Source organism: Oncorhynchus gorbuscha, linkage group LG12, assembly GCF_021184085.1.
Source record: "Oncorhynchus gorbuscha isolate QuinsamMale2020 ecotype Even-year linkage group LG12, OgorEven_v1.0, whole genome shotgun sequence".
In the NCBI taxonomy this organism is placed as follows: Eukaryota; Metazoa; Chordata; class Actinopteri; order Salmoniformes; family Salmonidae; genus Oncorhynchus; species Oncorhynchus gorbuscha.
The window spans coordinates 33,395,268-33,401,588 of record NC_060184.1 but is presented as its reverse complement, the minus strand read 5'-3'; positions in this window follow the sequence as shown (position 1 = coordinate 33,401,588).

Here is a 6,321-nt window from a genome sequence, read left to right as displayed (position 1 = left end):
TCGCTGCCTGCACCCGCATGCCCGACTAGCATCACCACACTGGATGGTTCCGACCTTGAATATGTGGACACCTATAAGTACCTAGGTGTCTGGCTAGACTGCAAACTCTCCTTCCAGACCCATATCAAACATCTCCAATCGAAAATCAAATCAAGAATCGGCTTTCTATTCCGCAACAAAGCCTCCGCAACAAAGCCTCCTTCACCCTAGTAAAACTGACTATCCTACCGATCCTCGACTTCGGCGACGTCATCTACAAAATTGCTTCCAACACTCTACTCAGCAAACTGGATGCAGTTTATCACAGTGCCAATGCTGTTTTGTCACTAAAGCACCTTATACTACCCACCACTGCGACTTGTATGCTCTAGTCGGCTGGCCCTCGCTACATATTCGTCGCCAGACCCACTGGCTTCAGGTCATCTACAAGGCCATGCTAGGCAAAGCTCCGCCTTATCTCAGCTCACTGGTCACAATGGCAACACCCATCCGTAGCACGCGCTCCAGCAGGTGTATCTCATTGATCATCCCTAAAGCCAACACCTCATTCGGCCGCCTTTCGTTCCAGTACTCTGCTGCCTGTGACTGGAACGAATTGCAAAAATCGCTGAAGTTGGAGACTTTTATCTCCCTCACCAACTTCAAACATCAGCTAGCTGAGCAGCTAACCGATCGCTGCAGCTGTACATAATCTATTAGTAAATAGCCCACCCATTTTCACCTACCTCATCCCCAAAGTTTTTATTTATTTACTTTTCTGCTCTTTTGCACACCAATATCTCTACCTGTACATGATCATCTGATCATTTATCACTCCAGTGTTAATCTGCAATATTGTAATTATTCGCCTACCTCCTCATGCCATTTGCACACATTGTATATAGACTCCCCTTTTTTTCTCTGTGTTATTGACTTGTTAATTGTTTACTCCATGTGTAACTCTGTGTTGTCTGTTCACACTGCTATGCTTTATCTTGGCCAGGTTGCAGTTGCAAATGAGAACCTGTTCTCAACTAGCCTACCTGGTTAAATAAAGGTGAAATAAAAAAATAAAATGTTTTAAATGTTGTGTTCTACCTTTTCTACCTTGTACGACTCTACCCCAGCAGTGCCCCTTTACACACACATGTAGCAAGCACACACACATGTACGCAAGCACACATGTGCACACACACAGAGATAGGCTCCATTGACTCAGTAGTTCCCCACACAGCAGTGTCAACTCATCAGCCCTCCTCTGCAGTCTTAAAAACATCTCTAATTTTTCCCCGGTACAAATACACTACAACCATTTTCCTCCTTTTTCCACTCCAACAGGAGCCCATGTGTTTTTGAAGACAGCTGAGGCCAGCGGTGACCGGTGAGAGCTGGGGAAATGAAGGAGGTGTGGGATGGCCAAAGAGAGGGCTCTGGCGCGAGGGAGAGCAGGGCGGTGGGGTTAGACAGGGAGGATGAGGAGGAGAGGCAGCAGGGGACCCCGGGGGAGGCTGCGCTCCAGGGGTTGTTCACATGCAGGATGCATATTTCTGAATTGCAGAGCAGCCTTGTCTTGCCATGCTAGGTCATTGAAGCACTTCATTCCCCTCCTCCTCTTTTACGTGTGTGTGTGTGTGTGTGTGTGTGTGTGTGTGTGTGTGTGTGTGTGTGTGTGTGTGTGTGTGTGTGTGTGTGTGTGTGTGTGTGTGTGTGTGTGTGTGTGTGTGTGTGTGTGTGTGTGTGTGTGTGTGTGTGTGTGACCATGCCTTCAACAGCAGGAAATGTGGAGATCAGCTCTGAGGGGAGGGACTCTCTTCAAGGCTCTCTCTCTCTCTTTGTCATTCTTTCATTTACTCTCTCTCTCTCTTTCCCTCTCTGCCTCCCTCTCTCTCTTTCCCTCTCTGCTCTCTCTCTCTCTCTCTCTCTCTCTCTCTCTCTCTCTCTCTCTCTCTCTCTCTCTCTCTTTCTCTCTCTCTCTCTCTCTTTCCCTCTCTGCCTCCCTCTGTCTCTCTCTCTTTCCCTCTCTGCCTCCCTCTCTCTCTCTCTCTCTCTCTCTCTCTCTCTCTCTCTCTCTCTCTCTCTCTCTCTCTCTCTCTCTCTCTCTCTCTCTCTCTCTTTCCTCTCTGCCTCCCTTCCTCTCTCTCTCTCTTTCTCGCACTGCAGCAACAAACACTTATCAAACTGCAACACACATCCCATAGAAGCCTTCGGATACAGCAGCATCAACTGGGCTTCACATTAACACAGACAAGACAATGCACGCGACAGCTAACAGCTGAACAAAGTGTTTGCCTTAGCTTGATTTCCTCCCAGGCAGGGCACCTTGGCCCAAAGATATAACATTGAGAATCCAAAAAGCTACTGAAATCATATGCCGAGGAATAAATTTGCCTCTGATTTTGTCAGGATGTTGCATGCGTCAGTGTAGGTAAAGAAAGGTTCTTCGGCGATTTTCCCTTGTGAGGTAATACAGGTCAATCAACTTCTAGTAAAGTTTCTGTTTATGTCAAACAAACAAGATATGACGTGTTTCCTAACCGGTAGCCATCTGCAGCATGTCTAGTAAGAATTTCCACACGAACGCGCACACACACACACTAACTCACAACATCCCGTCCTCCTCCTTCTTGATATCTTGGTCACGATTCTCTCCATTCGCCACACTGTGCCTATACTATTATCATGCAGATTGGCTTCCCTATCATCATTATACAATCACGCAGAGCCACTCAGAGGTCAGGCTGGAGACTTTCTTGTTGTGTTGAGTGTGAACGGATTCTGCAACGATGCTTGATAGAGAGATAGTGTTGTGTTGAGTGTGTGTGTGTGTGTGTGTGTGTGTGTGTGTGTGTGTGTGTGTGTGTGTGTGTGTGTGTGTGTGTGTGTGTGTGTGTGTGTGTGTGTGTGTGTGTGTGTGTGTGTGTGTGTGTGTGTGTGTGTGTGTGTGTGTGTGTGTGTGTGTGTGTGTGTGTGTGTGTGTGTGAGTGAGTGAGTGAGTGAGTGAGTGAGTGAGTGAGTGAGTGAGTGAGTGAGTGAGTGAGTGAGTGAGTGAGTGAGTGAGTGTGCGCGTGTTTGTGTATGAGTATGTCTGCACGTGTGTGTGTTTGTGTGTGTATGCGCACACGTGTGTGTGTGCAGCAGAGGGCCAGATCAGGAGGGCTGCTGAGTCCCTGGGGTCTCCCTTCATGACTGAGTGGACTTGCACTTTAGAAATTCAGGTTCAAAAACCATCTTTTAATAGATACACTGTAGTTGTGTTGCTCGCACATTTGAACCAAAACTGAAGGGCTGACCTGCCCTTCAGCTCTGCTCAAGGTTGAATGTATGTAATGAGTATGTAAGTATGTATGTATGTACTGTATGTATATATATGTGTGTAGGTTAGTGTTTTCTGTAAGTACTCTTTATGTTGTGTGTGTGAGGGTTCACATTTTTAGTAGCTGATCCGACACCGTACTGTACTGGCTAAATAATTACAGTTTTAATAAAGACATTACACATTTATGACTTCAAAATGATTATATATATATATATATATATATATATATATATATATATATATATATATATATATAATTCAATGCAGTAATATGAGATCTGTATGTAAAACATTTGCATTTGACATTTTAGTCATTTAGCAGATGCTCTTATCCAGAGAGACTTACATCTTGCTATTGTTGGTCTGAAGACTGTTTGTAGTGTCTTTAGTGGTAAGTGCATTCAACTTGAAATAGCTAGGTGGGACAACCACATATCACAGTCAAATATACAGGATACAAACATTCCATTTCAGCTAATGGATATGTAGTGTTGTGCCGGAGGAAAAATACATTTTCATACACATCTAAAATCTATTAATTAAACATCTGAGAACAGTAATATCTTACAAATGTGAAAAATTGGTGGATGTAGATATTTGGAAATAAACTCAATTGATTGTAGTACTCTCCATTACTAGGACATTTTATTCACCCCAGCAACCCACAATAAGTGATGCACATTTGACTATACTGTACAGTATCACTTACATATTACACAAATACACACTACAGTAGGCAGGGCACTGTACTGTTTATACGAAGCACATTTAAATGAATTAACACCCTTTTATTATATATATTGCAGTCTTCTTTCTCTCTGTTATGACACATAGACGGAAAAAAGAGCCTGCAGAGAACAAGGTCAGCCTTAGAAGCACAACGGACGTCTTCAACTTCAACTTATTATTCAAAATATTTTTTAGATTTAAAAAAAAAAAGTTTTGAAGTTTTTTTACGATCTGTCTTTTTTGTCTTTTTCGTGGGTTATCCCTTTCCTTGTCTTTTTCGTGGGTTATCCCTTTCCTTGTCTTTTTCGTGGGTTATCCCTTTCCTTGTCTTTTTCGTGGGTTATCCCTTTCCTTGTCTTTTTCGTGGGTTATCCCTTTCCTTGTCTTTTTTTTTCATTTTCTTTCATGTAATGAGTGATGTGTATTCATGGTTGCCAAGGGAAGCCAGGCTTACCCAAATATTTGATAATTGAAAAAATATATATATTTTTGCTTGTGTTTTCATAATTTTCTGTCAATTCGCAAGTGGCTGAATCTCAACAAAGAAATCATCAGAGTGAGGGAAACAGCACCCCTCTGTCTCAGTATGCATAGCGCATTTATCTGATGCTGTCTGGAACAAAAGAGTACGACATGCTGCCGCTGTAGCGTTTGATTGAATGAAGCCAGGAAGAATTTGGCATCCCTTGATTTTTTTTTAAATGATAAAAGAATTAGCCAATCATTGTTGTGCTGAGCTCAACTATGGGTTGTCCTGGTGGAGAAAGCCTTTTGACGGGAGCCTTTGACAACAAACATTAAAAGCGTACTGTATGACAGAGCCAAGGACCGTTTTGCCACATGAAAGAGAGGAGGATGGCATTGACTTCCAACTAGTTTACAAGTAGTAGGTTGAGTCAATATTTTTTGTTTTACCTGAGCACACACACACACAGACACAGACACACACACACACACACACGCACGCACGCACACACACACACACACACACACACACACACACACACACACACACACACACACACACACGCACGCACGCACGCACGCACGCACGCACACACACACACACACACACACACACACACACACACACACAGAGAGAGAAATCCTTTCCTTTGAATATGAAAACAGGCCCATCCCTCTTGACATGTCATTTGGTCCCACTTATCAGTAAAATATTGAGATCTCCCTCTTTCTTTTCCTAGCCTCTGCTTTTCAAACTGTCTCCCTCACAGTCTTCCCTTCCCTCCCTCCCATTCATCGGAGTACATTTTCTCAATGAGTGTGTTCTGTGTGTCGTTGGTCGTTCGCGTGCCATATCCTCTCTGCTCCTTGTCTCTTCTGCCTGGCTGAGTTCATTGTTTCCGACTGTGCTGGGTGTGAAGCAGGCATCCCGCGGTGGAATGGAAGCCTGCCTTGCTGTTTGGTACTGTGCCTGGCCAGAGCCACTGAGATAAGCTCCCTGCCCTGGGTCCAGACACGCAGACAGACCCAGGGAGGGTGGAGGGGAGGGGAGTGGAGAGGAGAACTGGCTGACGATAGGGGGCCTGAGCCTCTCCCAGTGTAGGTTGTTGATTGGAAGGAGAGTGGGAGAGTGAAGTAGGGGAGCAGGAAGGGGAAGGGGGTTCTGGCTGACTCAGGATGTTGGGGCTGTGGGTTGAAGACTCAGTGTTGTAGCCTATAGCCTGGAGGGGTTGGGTTGAATGCTCAGTGTTGTAAATCGCCTGAAGGGGTGTGGGTTGAAGACTCAGTGTTGTAGCCTATAGCCTGAAGGGGTGTGGGTTGAAGACTCAGTGTTAAGACTGAAGGGGTGTTGAAGACTCAGTGTTATAGCCTGAAGGGGTGTGGGTTGAAGAATCAGTGTTGTAGCCTATAGCCTGAAGGGGTGTGGGTTGAAGATTCAGTGTTGTAGCCTATAGCCTGAAGGGGTGTGGGTTGAAGATTCAGTGTTGTAGCCTATAGCCTGAAGGGGTGTGGGTTGAAGACTCAGTGTTGTAGCCTATAGCCTGAAGGGGTGTGGGTTCAAGACTCAGTGTTGTAGCCTTTAGCCTGAAGGGGTGTGGGTTGAAGACTCAGGCCCACACTTCCAGATAGAGTCTCAGGCTGTGTGTATTACATGTAGCAGGGAGGTCCAGCAGGGCCCGGGTCTGGATGAGTAATGAGTCATGTAACAACCTCTCTGCTTCCCCACTGCTCCCTAGTGGGGGGTTGGGGTTAGGGAAAGAGAGGGGGAAGGAGAGGAGGGTGATAGAGTACTTCCCCACTGCTCCCTAGTGGGGGGTTGGGGTTAGGGAAAG